Source organism: Oncorhynchus gorbuscha, unplaced genomic scaffold (assembly GCF_021184085.1).
Source record: "Oncorhynchus gorbuscha isolate QuinsamMale2020 ecotype Even-year unplaced genomic scaffold, OgorEven_v1.0 Un_scaffold_2251, whole genome shotgun sequence".
NCBI classification, from domain to species: Eukaryota; Metazoa; Chordata; class Actinopteri; order Salmoniformes; family Salmonidae; genus Oncorhynchus; species Oncorhynchus gorbuscha.
Window position 1 is genome coordinate 1 of NW_025746811.1, and position 12,659 is coordinate 12,659.

The 12,659-nt window shown below is 40.3% G+C and overlaps 1 pseudogene; it reads right to left on the minus strand.

The window, feature by feature from the left end:
- Positions 1-3,604: 3,604 nt before the first annotated feature.
- The window catches only part of LOC124025446, a 76,691-nt pseudogene continuing 67,636 nt past the window's right edge, over positions 3,605-12,659 (minus strand).

The following is a 12,659-nucleotide window of genomic DNA, read 5'->3' on the forward strand; positions in this document are numbered from 1 at the left end:
CAGTTCCAGGATCAGCAGCTATATACAATGTCAGTCAGTCCAGGATCAGTATATACAATGTCAGTGCCAGGATCAGCAGCTATATACAATGTCAGTTCCAGGATCACAGCTATATACAATGTCAGTTCCAGGGTCATGCCAGGTTCAGCTATATACAATGTCAGTTCCAGGGTCAGTGCCAGGATCAGCAGCTATATACAATGTCAGTTCCAGGGTCAGCAGCCAGGTTCAGCAGCTATATACAATGTCAGTTCCAGGGTCAGTGCCAGGATCAGCAGCTATATACAATGTCAGTTCCAGGGTCAGTGCCAGGTTCAGCAGCTAAATACAATGTCAGTCCCAGGGTCAGTGCCAGGATCAGCAGCTATATACAATGTCAGTTCCAGGATCAGCAGCTATATACAATGTCAGTTCCAGGATCAGCAGCTAAATACAATGTCAGTTCCAGGATCAGCAGCTATATACAATGTCAGTTCCAGGATCAGCAGCTAAATACAATGTCAGTTCCAGGGTCAATGTGCCAATGTCAGTTCCAGGGTCAGCAGCTATATACAATGTCAGTTCCAGGATCAGCAGCTATATACAATGTCAGTTCCAGGATCAGCAGCTATATACAATGTCAGTTCCAGGGTCAGTGCCAGGATCAGCAGCTATATACAATGTCAGTTCCAGGGTCAGTGCCAGGATCAGCAGCTATATACAATGTCAGTTCCAGGATCAGCAGCTATATACAATGTCAGTTCCAGGGTCAGTGCCAGGATCAGCAGCTATATACAATGTCAGTTCCAGGGTCAGTGCCAGGATCAGCAGCTATATACAATGTCAGTTCCAGGGTCAGTGCCAGGATCAGCAGCTATATACAATGTCAGTTCCAGGGTCAATGTCAGTTCCAGGATCAGCCAGCAGCTTCCAGGATCAGCAGCTACAATGTCAGTTCCAGGGGATCAGCAGCCAGGATCAATGTGTTCCAGGATCAGCCAGGATCAGCAGCTATATACAATGTCAGTTCCAGGGTCAGTGCCAGGATCAGCAGCTATATACAATGTCAGTTCCAGGGTCAGTGCCAGGATCAGCAGCTATATACAATGTCAGTTCCAGGGTCAGTGCCAGGATCAGCAGCTATATACAATGTCAGTTCCAGGGTCAGTGCCAGGTTCAGCAGCTATATACAATGTCAGTTCCAGGGTCAGTGCCAGGATCAGCAGCTCAATGTCAGTTCCAGGATCAGGTTCAGCTATATACAATGTCAGTTCCAGGGTCAGTGCCAGGATCAGCAGCTATATACAATGTCAGTTCCAGGGTCAGTTCCAGGATCAGCAGCTATATACAATGTCAGTTCCAGGGTCAGTGCCAGGATCAGCAGCTATATACAATGTCAGTTCCAGGGTCAGTGCCAGGATCAGCAGCTATATACAATGTCAGTTCCAGGGTCAGTGCCAGGATCAGCAGCTATATACAATGTCAGTTCCAGGGTCAGTGCCAGGATCAGCAGCTATATACAATGTCAGTTCCAGGGTCAATGTCAGCCAGGGTCATCAGGATCAGCTATATACAATGTCAGTTCCAGGGTCAGTGCCAGGTTCAGCAGCTATATACAATGTCAGTTCCAGGGTCAGTGCCAGGATCAGCAGCTATATACAATGTCAGTTCCAGGGTCAGTGCCAGGATCAGCAGCTATATACAATGTCAGTTCCAGGATCAGCAGCTATATACAATGTCAGTTCCAGGATCAGCAGCTATATACAATGTCAGTTCCAGGATCAGCAGCTATATACAATGTCAGTTCCAGGATCAGCAGCTATATACAATGTCAGTTCCAGGATCAGCAGCTATATACAATGTCAGTTCCAGGTTCAGCAGTTCCAGGTTCAGCAGCTATATACAATGTCAGTTCCAGGTTCAGCAGCTATATACAATGTCAGATCCATGGTCAGTGCCAGGATCAGCAGCTATATACAATGTCAGTTCCAGGATCAGTGCCAGGATCAGCAGCTATATACAATGTCAGTTCCAGGGTCAGTGCCAATCAGCAGCTATATACAATGTCAGTTCCAGGGTCAGTGCCAATACCATATTTACATGGGTCTCCCGGTTACGGGCAGCTGTGACACAGCCTGTAATATTATACACAGCCTGTATATTTACTGGAGTGGTAGGGGTAGTACTGTATGTATAGGGATAGTACTGTATGTATAGGGATAATACTGTATGTATAGGGATAGTACTGTATGTATAGGGATAGTACTGTATGTATAGGGATAGTACTGTATGTATAGGGATAGTACTGTATGTATAGGGATAGTACTGTATGTATAGGGATAGTACTGTATGTATAGTGATAGTACTGTATGTATAGGGATAGTACTGTATGTATAGGGATAGTACTGTATGTATAGGGATAGTACTGTATGTATAGGGATAGTACTGTATGTATAGGGATAGTACTGTATGTATAGGGATAGTACTGTATGTATAGGGATAGTACTGTATGTATAGGGATAGTACTGTATGTATAGTGATAGTACTGTATGTATAGGGATAGTACTGTATGTATAGGGATAGTACTGTATGTATAGTGATAGTACTGTATGTATAGGGATAGTACTGTATGTATGTATAGGGATAGTACTGTATGTATAGTGATAGTACTGTATGTATAGGGATAGTACTGTATGTATAGGGATAGTACTGTATGTATAGGGATAGTACTGTATGTATAGGGATAGTACTGTATGTATAGTGATAGTACTGTATGTATAGGGATAGTACTGTATGTATAGGGATAGTACTGTATGTATAGGGGTAGTACTGTATGTATAGGGATAGTACTGTATGTATAGGGATAGGGTGACTAGGCATCAGGATAAATGATAAACAGAGTAGCAGCAGCATATATGATGATTGTATGAGTGTGTGTGTGCATGTGTAGAGTCAGTATGAATGTGTGTATGGGTTATTTGTGTGTGAGCAAATTAACTGTGTGTTTGTGTTACAGCCTGAATTAAAATGATGTTTTTTTTCTTCTTCTCACCCCTCCACACAATACCCCTTAATGACAAAGTGAAAACATGTTTTTCTTTTATTTTAGCAAATTTATTGAAAATGAAACACATAGATATCTCATTTACGTAATTACTCACACCCCTCAGTTAGAATCACCTTCGACAGCGAATACAGCTGTGAGACTTTCTGGGTAAGTTTCTAAGAGCTTTGCACACCTGGATAGTATAATATTTGCACATTATTATTTTTTAATTCTTCAAGCTCTGACAAATTGGTTGTTGATCATTGCCACCATTTTCAAGTCTTGCCCTGGATGTTCAAGCAGATCTAAGTGAAAACTGTAACTCTGCCTCTCAGGAACATTCACTTTCTTCTTAGTAAGCAACTCAAATCAAATCCAATTTTGAGGGGATAGTTCAGAGCGACATTCATTCATGTTGCTGTAGAATAGATGTTTCGGCGGTTGTCGTTCTTCGCGTTCAATGATACCGAATTCCTAGCTGCAGACTAGTAATTAATATCAAAGACTTGTTCTTATTCTGTCTATATCGATAGTCTAAGAGTTTAACCACGTGGTATGGTTAAAAGATTCAGCAATGGTCTGCAACCTTTGTCCTCTCGTAATGGAGAAAAACATGGTCTGTTGAGAACTTCATAAAGTTGGGTTTTTTATTTGGAATTGCATAAAAGGGCCTGTCTCAGGATGCCCGACCCTAACTGGTGTCACTACTTCTGCCGAAGTCGTTACCTCTCCTTGTTCGGGCGGTGCTCGGCGTTCGACATCACCGGTTCCGTGGACATTTATTAAAAGACTCCATTTACACTCCATTTTGACTCTCCTGCGACTGACTTCCCTGCCACCTATACACACGGCGCTGACAACTGGGCTCATGGGCGGTCCTCTGATTTAATTAAACTCAAAAGGGAATGGGAGTTTCCTTCATTTAATTAAACAGTCCAAAATCACATTACACAATTTTACAAACAGTATCATCCTCACTCATTCATCTTATACAACAATTAGATGTAAACCTCATATCTGAGGCTATTATATAAACAGCGTTATGGTAATGTGGCCACACCGTCTCCCATGAGCTTCCCCAAGTTGTAACAAACGGACCAGTTCGTAGCTGGATTCTTCACCGATCTTTTATACCTTCTCCGGAACATAAATGTTGTTCGGACCTTATGTTCTGTGAGCTGGAAAAAATTCCTTTGTTCTTTATGAAACTTCACTCTGTCTCTATACTGTGTGGCCATGAGGCAGAGTCTTCCCTAGGAATTACGACCTCACTGACCACAGCAGCCTGGTTGTAGGAGCAGAGAGAGGGGGATGGTGCTCGCTGTACCCAAAGAGGGCAACGTCATGACAGTACATTGAGCACTGTAACGGAAAATGGAAATTTATTAGGTCATTTGAGGCATTATCAACAGTAAAAAACTGAAACATTTTACTGCACCATACTGTAAATCAAAGTTTCCCAAAGTTGGTTCTGTTTTTCAAATGGTATTGTAATTCTACCCCACAGAATACAGTACCTGTCACGTTCTGACCTTTATTTCCTGTGTTTTGTATTTAGTTAGTATGGTCAGGGCGTGAGTTGGGTGGGCAGTCTATGTTTGTTTTTCTATGATTTGGGTATTTCTATGTTTCGGCCTAGTATGGTTCTCAATCAGAGGCAGGTGTCATTAGTTGTCTCTGATTGAGAATCATACTTAGGTAGCCTGGGTTTCACTGTATGTTTGTGGGTGATTGTTCCTGTCTCTGTCTTTGCACCAGATAGGACTGTTTTGAGTTTTCACATTTCTTGTTTTTTTGTCGTCAGTTGTTCATGTGTACCTTAACGTATTAAAAGAACCATGGACACTTACCACGCCGCGTATTGGTCCTCTGATCCGTTTCGCCTCTCCTCTTCGGAAGAAGAGGAGGAAATTCATTACAGTACCGTACTGTATATTTTGAGTGCCAAAAACCATTTTGTCCACTAGTGGGTGCACAGTATTGTTATTTCTGTCTCATTTCTGTCTCATTAACATATTGTGTAATAGGCTATATTTGTTGCACCCATGAGCGAGAATGCTGTACCAATTTTACTCCTATGTGGTTAAAGTGCCCAATCAATGAAACATTTCTAGGGAACAGATTGGACTGGTAGAAAGTCTTAAACCTTAAATGGTTCATTTTGCCATGTCCTTTTGGTCTGTTTGCCCTGCAGTCGCTGCCAGTTTGGAAGTATTTGTTAAGGCCTCTAGAAGTATAAGTGATATAAAACACAACATATTCATTGATACTGTTTGCTGTAATGTGGAAACACTTAGCAGCCAAACTGCTTGCACTAATCCCACAGTATAATACTGTGAAATACAAACCATCCCCTCATTCATTCATTCATTCCGATTACACGAACATTGACTTTTTTTTACAGCATAATAAAGTAAATGTTACAGTATTGTACTGTGTGTACACAGTACTTGCTTTGATACCATATTCATATTATAGAAGGTTTACTGTAATATGAAATACAGAATGTTACTGACCACCAAGCTGCTTGTAAGCTACTGTCAAATTCATGGTGACCCCCTTACAGTGAGCATTATAAAGCTGTCAAATTCATGGTGACCCCCTTACAGTGAGCATTATAAAGCTGTCAAATTCATGGTAACCCCCTTACAGTGAGCATTATAAAGCTGTCAAATTCATGGTAACCCCCTTACAGTGAGCATTATGAAGCTGTCAAATTCATGGTATCCCCCTTACAGTGAGCATTATAAAGCTGTCAAATTCATGGTGACCCCCTTACAGTGAGCATTATAAAGCTGTCAAATTCATGGTAACCCCCTTACAGTGAGCATTATAAAGCTGTCAAATTCATGGTAACCCCCTTACAGTGAGCATTATGAAGCTGTCAAATTCATGGTATCCCCCTTACAGTGAGCATTATAAAGCTGTCAAATTCATGGTAACTGTCACGTTCTGACCATCGTTCGTATGTGTTTTCCTTGTTTTAGTGTTGGTCAGGACGTGAGCTGGGTGGGCATTCTATGTTGTGTGTGTGGTTTGTCTATTTCTATGTTTGCACTGATATGGTTCTCAATCAGAGGCAGGTGTTAGTCATTGTCTCTGATTGGGAACCATATTTAGGTAGCCTGTTTTGTGTTGGGTTTTGTGGGTGATTGTTCCTGTCTCTGTGTTTTGCACCAGATAGGACTGTTTTAGGTTCTTGCATGTTTATTGTTTTGTAGTGATCGTGTTAATCTTTGTTTATTAAACATGAATCAATATAATCACGCTGCATTTTGGTCCGCCTCTACTTCACCTAAAGAAAACCGTTACAGTAACCCCCTTACAGTGAGCATTATGAAGCTGTCAAATTCATGGTAACCCCCTTACAGTGAGCATTATAAAGCTGTCAAATTCATGGTAACCCGCTTACAGTGAGCATTATAAAGCTGTCAAATTCATGGTAACCCGCTTACAGTGAGCATTATAAAGCTGTCAAATTCATGGTAACCCGCTTACAGTGAGCATTATAAAGCTGTCAAATTCATGGTAACCCCTTACAGTGAGCATTATAAAGCTGTCAAATTCATGGTAACCCGCTTACAGTGAGCATTATAAAGCTGTCAAATTCATGGTAACCCCCTTACAGTGAGCATTATAAAGCTGTCAAATTCATGGTAACCCGCTTACAGTGAGCATTATAAAGCTGTCAAATTCATGGTAACCCCCTTACAGTGAGCATTATAAAGCTGTCAAATTCATGGTAACCCGCTTACAGTGAGCATTATAAAGCTGTCAAATTCATGGTAACCCCTTACAGTGAGCATTATAAAGCTGTCAAATTCATGGTAACCCGCTTACAGTGAGCATTATAAAGCTGTCAAATTCATGGTAACCCCCTTACAGTGAGCATTATAAAGCTGTCAAATTCATGGTAACCCGCTTACAGTGAGCATTATAAAGCTGTCAAATTCATGGTAACCCGCTTACAGTGAGCATTATAAAGCTGTCAAATTCATGGTAACCCCCTTACAGTGAGCATTATAAAGCTGTCAAATTCATGGTAACCTGCTTACAGTGAGCATTATAAAGCTGTCAAATTCATGGTAACCTGCTTACAGTGAGCATTATAAAGCTGTCAAATTCATGGTAACCCCTTACAGTGAGCATTATAAAGCTGTCAAATTCATGGTAACCCCCTTACAGTGAGCATTATAAAGCTGTCAAATTCATGGTAACCCCTTACAGTGAGCATTATAAAGCTGTCAAATTCATGGTAACCCCCTTACAGTGAGCATTATAAAGCTGTCAAATTCATGGTGACCCGCTTACAGTGAGCATTATAAAGCTGTCAAATTCATGGTAACCCCCTTACAGTGAACATTATAAAGCTGTCAAATTCATGGTAACCCCCTTACAGTGAGCATTATAAAGCTGTCAAATTCATGGTAACCCCCTTACAGTGAGCATTATAAAGCTGTCAAATTCATGGTAACCCCCTTACAGTGAGCATTATAAAGCTGTCAAATTCATGGTAACCCCCTTACAGTGAGCATTATAAAGCTGTCAAATTCATGGTAACCCCTTACAGTGAACATTATAAAGCTGTCAAATTCATGGTAACCCCTTACAGTGAGCATTATAAAGCTGTCAAATTCATGGTAACCCCTTACAGTGAGCATTATAAAGCTGTCAAATTCATGGTAACCCCCTTACAGTGAGCATTATAAAGCTGTCAAATTCATGGTAACCCCCTTACAGTGAGCATTATAAAGCTGTCAAATTCATGGTAACCCCCTTACAGTGAGCATTATGAAGCTGTCAAATTCATGGTAACCCCCTTACAGTGAGCATTATAAAGCTGTCAAATTCATGGTAACCCCCTTACAGTGAGCATTATAAAGCTGTCAAATTCATGGTAACCCCTTACAGTGAGCATTATAAAGCTGTCAAATTCATGGTAACCCCTTACAGTGAGCATTATGAAGCTGTCAAATTCATGGTAACCCCTTACAGTGAGCATTATAAAGCTGTCAAATTCATGGTAACCCCCTTACAGTGAGCATTATGAAGCTGTCAAATTCATGGTAACCCCCTTACAGTGAACATTATAAAGCTGTCAAATTCATGGTAACCCGCTTACAGTGAGCATTATAAAGCTGTCAAATTCATGGTAACCCGCTTACAGTGAGCATTATAAAGCTGTCAAATTCATGGTAACCCCCTTACAGTGAGCATTATAAAGCTGTCAAATTCATGGTAACCCGCTTACAGTGAGCATTATAAAGCTGTCAAATTCATGGTAACCTGCTTACAGTGAGCATTATAAAGCTGTCAAATTCATGGTAACCCCCTTACAGTGAGCATTATAAAGCTGTCAAATTCATGGTAACCCCCTTACAGTGAGCATTATAAAGCTGTCAAATTCATGGTAACCCCCTTACAGTGAGCATTATAAAGCTGTCAAATTCATGGTAACCCCCTTACAGTGAGCATTATAAAGCTGTCAAATTCATGGTAACCCCCTTACAGTGAGCATTATAAAGCTGTCAAATTCATGGTAACCCCCTTACAGTGAACATTATAAAGCTGTCAAATTCATGGTAACCCCCTTACAGTGAGCATTATAAAGCTGTCAAATTCATGGTAACCCGCTTACAGTGAGCATTATAAAGCTGTCAAATTCATGGTAACCCCCTTACAGTGAGCATTATAAAGCTGTCAAATTCATGGTAACCCCCTTACAGTGAACATTATAAAGCTGTCAAATTCATGGTAACCCCCTTACAGTGAGCATTATAAAGCTGTCAAATTCATGGTAACCCCTTACAGTGAGCATTATAAAGCTGTCAAATTCATGGTAACCCCCTTACAGTGAGCATTATAAAGCTGTCAAATTCATGGTAACCCCCTTACAGTGAGCATTATAAAGCTGTCAAATTCATGGTAACCCCTTACAGTGAGCATTATGAAGCTGTCAAATTCATGGTAACCCCTTACAGTGAGCATTATAAAGCTGTCAAATTCATGGTAACCCCTTACAGTGAGCATTATAAAGCTGTCAAATTCATGGTAACCCCCTTACAGTGAGCATTATAAAGCTGTCAAATTCATGGTAACCCCCTTACAGTGAGCATTATGAAGCTGTCAAATTCATGGTAACCCCTTACAGTGAGCATTATAAAGCTGTCAAATTCATGGTAACCCCTTACAGTGAGCATTATGAAGCTGTCAAATTCATGGTAACCCCCTTACAGTGAACATTATAAAGCTGTCAAATTCATGGTAACCCCTTACAGTGAGCATTATGAAGCTGTCAAATTCATGGTAACCCCTTACAGTGAACATTATAAAGCTGTCAAATTCATGGTAACCCCTTACAGTGAACATTATAAAGCTGTCAAATTCATGGTAACCCCCTTACAGTGAACATTATAAAGCTGTCAAATTCATGGTAACCCGCTTACAGTGAGCATTATAAAGCTGTCAAATTCATGGTAACCCCTTACAGTGAGCATTATAAAGCTGTCAAATTCATGGTAACCCCCTTACAGTGAGCATTATAAAGCTGTCAAATTCATGGTAACCCCTTACAGTGAACATTATAAAGCTGTCAAATTCATGGTAACCCCCTTACAGTGAGCATTATAAAGCTGTCAAATTCATGGTAACCCCTTACAGTGAGCATTATAAAGCTGTCAAATTCATGGTAACCCCCTTACAGTGAGCATTATAAAGCTGTCAAATTCATGGTAACCCCCTTACAGTGAGCATTATAAAGCTGTCAAATTCATGGTAACCCCCTTACAGTGAGCATTATGAAGCTGTCAAATTCATGGTAACCCCCTTACAGTGAGCATTATAAAGCTGTCAAATTCATGGTAACCCCTTACAGTGAGCATTATAAAGCTGTCAAATTCATGGTAACCCCTTACAGTGAGCATTATAAAGCTGTCAAATTCATGGTAACCCCCTTACAGTGAGCATTATGAAGCTGTCAAATTCATGGTAACCCCTTACAGTGAGCATTATAAAGCTGTCAAATTCATGGTAACCCCTTACAGTGAGCATTATGAAGCTGTCAAATTCATGGTAACCCCCTTACAGTGAACATTATAAAGCTGTCAAATTCATGGTAACCCGCTTACAGTGAGCATTATAAAGCTGTCAAATTCATGGTAACCCGCTTACAGTGAACATTATAAAGCTGTCAAATTCATGGTAACCCCTTACAGTGAGCACTATAAAGCTGTCAAATTCATGGTAACCCCTTACAGTGAGCATTATAAAGCTGTCAAATTCATGGTAACCCCTTACAGTGAGCATTATAAAGCTGTCAAATTCATGGTAACCCCCTTACAGTGAGCATTATAAAGCTGTCAAATTCATGGTAACCCCTTACAGTGAGCATTATAAAGCTGTCAAATTCATGGTAACCCCCTTACAGTGAACATTATAAAGCTGTCAAATTCATGGTAACCCCTTACAGTGAGCATTATAAAGCTGTCAAATTCATGGTAACCCCCTTACAGTGAGCATTATAAAGCTGTCAAATTCATGGTAACCCCTTACAGTGAGCATTATAAAGCTGTCAAATTCATGGTAACCCCTTACAGTGAACATTATAAAGCTGTCAAATTCATGGTAACCCCCTTACAGTGAGCATTATAAAGCTGTCAAATTCATGGTAACCCCTTACAGTGAGCATTATAAAGCTGTCAAATTCATGGTAACCCCCTTACAGTGAGCATTATAAAGCTGTCAAATTCATGGTAACCCCCTTACAGTGAGCATTATAAAGCTGTCAAATTCATGGTAACCCCCTTACAGTGAGCATTATGAAGCTGTCAAATTCATGGTAACCCCTTACAGTGAGCATTATAAAGCTGTCAAATTCATGGTAACCCCCTTACAGTGAGCATTATAAAGCTGTCAAATTCATGGTAACCCCTTACAGTGAGCATTATAAAGCTGTCAAATTCATGGTAACCCCTTACAGTGAGCATTATGAAGCTGTCAAATTCATGGTAACCCCCTTACAGTGAGCATTATAAAGCTGTCAAATTCATGGTAACCCCTTACAGTGAGCATTATGAAGCTGTCAAATTCATGGTAACCCCTTACAGTGAACATTATAAAGCTGTCAAATTCATGGTAACCCCTTACAGTGAGCATTATGAAGCTGTCAAATTCATGGTAACCCCCTTACAGTGAACATTATAAAGCTGTCAAATTCATGGTAACCCCTTACAGTGAACATTATAAAGCTGTCAAATTCATGGTAACCCCTTTACAGTGAACATTATAAAGCTGTCAAATTCATGGTAACCCGCTTACAGTGAGCATTATAAAGCTGTCAAATTCATGGTAACCCCCTTACAGTGAGCATTATAAAGCTGTCAAATTCATGGTAACCCCTTACAGTGAGCATTATAAAGCTGTCAAATTCATGGTAACCCCTTACAGTGAACATTATAACGCTGTCAAATTCATGGTAACCCCTTACAGTGAGCATTATAAAGCTGTCAAATTCATGGTAACCCCTTACAGTGAGCATTATAAAGCTGTCAAATTCATGGTAACCCCTTACAGTGAGCATTATAAAGCTGTCAAATTCATGGTAACCCCTTACAGTGAGCATTATAAAGCTGTCAAATTCATGGTAACCCCTTACAGTGAGCATTATGAAGCTGTCAAATTCATGGTAACCCCTTACAGTGAGCATTATAAAGCTGTCAAATTCATGGTAACCCCTTACAGTGAGCATTATAAAGCTGTCAAATTCATGGTAACCCCTTACAGTGAGCATTATAAAGCTGTCAAATTCATGGTAACCCCTTACAGTGAGCATTATGAAGCTGTCAAATTCATGGTAACCCCTTACAGTGAGCATTATAAAGCTGTCAAATTCATGGTAACCCCCTTACAGTGAGCATTATGAAGCTGTCAAATTCATGGTAACCCCTTACAGTGAACATTATAAAGCTGTCAAATTCATGGTAACCCGCTTACAGTGAGCATTATAAAGCTGTCAAATTCATGGTAACCCGCTTACAGTGAACATTATAAAGCTGTCAAATTCATGGTAACCCCTTACAGTGAGCACTATAAAGCTGTCAAATTCATGGTAACCCCTTACAGTGAGCATTATAAAGCTGTCAAATTCATGGTAACCCCCTTACAGTGAGCATTATAAAGCTGTCAAATTCATGGTAACCCCTTACAGTGAACATTATAAAGCTGTCAAATTCATGGTAACCCCTTACAGTGAGCATTATAAAGCTGTCAAATTCATGGTAACCCCCTTACAGTGAGCATTATAAAGCTGTCAAATTCATGGTAACCCCTTACAGTGAGCATTATAAAGCTGTCAAATTCATGGTAACCCCCTTACAGTGAGCATTATAAAGCTGTCAAATTCATGGTAACCCCCTTACAGTGAGCATTATGAAGCTGTCAAATTCATGGTAACCCCCTTACAGTGAGCATTATAAAGCTGTCAAATTCATGGTAACCCCCTTACAGTGAGCATTATAAAGCTGTCAAATTCATGGTAACCCCCTTACAGTGAGCATTATAAAGCTGTCAAATTCATGGTAACCCCCTTACAGTGAGCATTATGAAGCTGTCAAATTCATGGTAACCCCCTTACAGT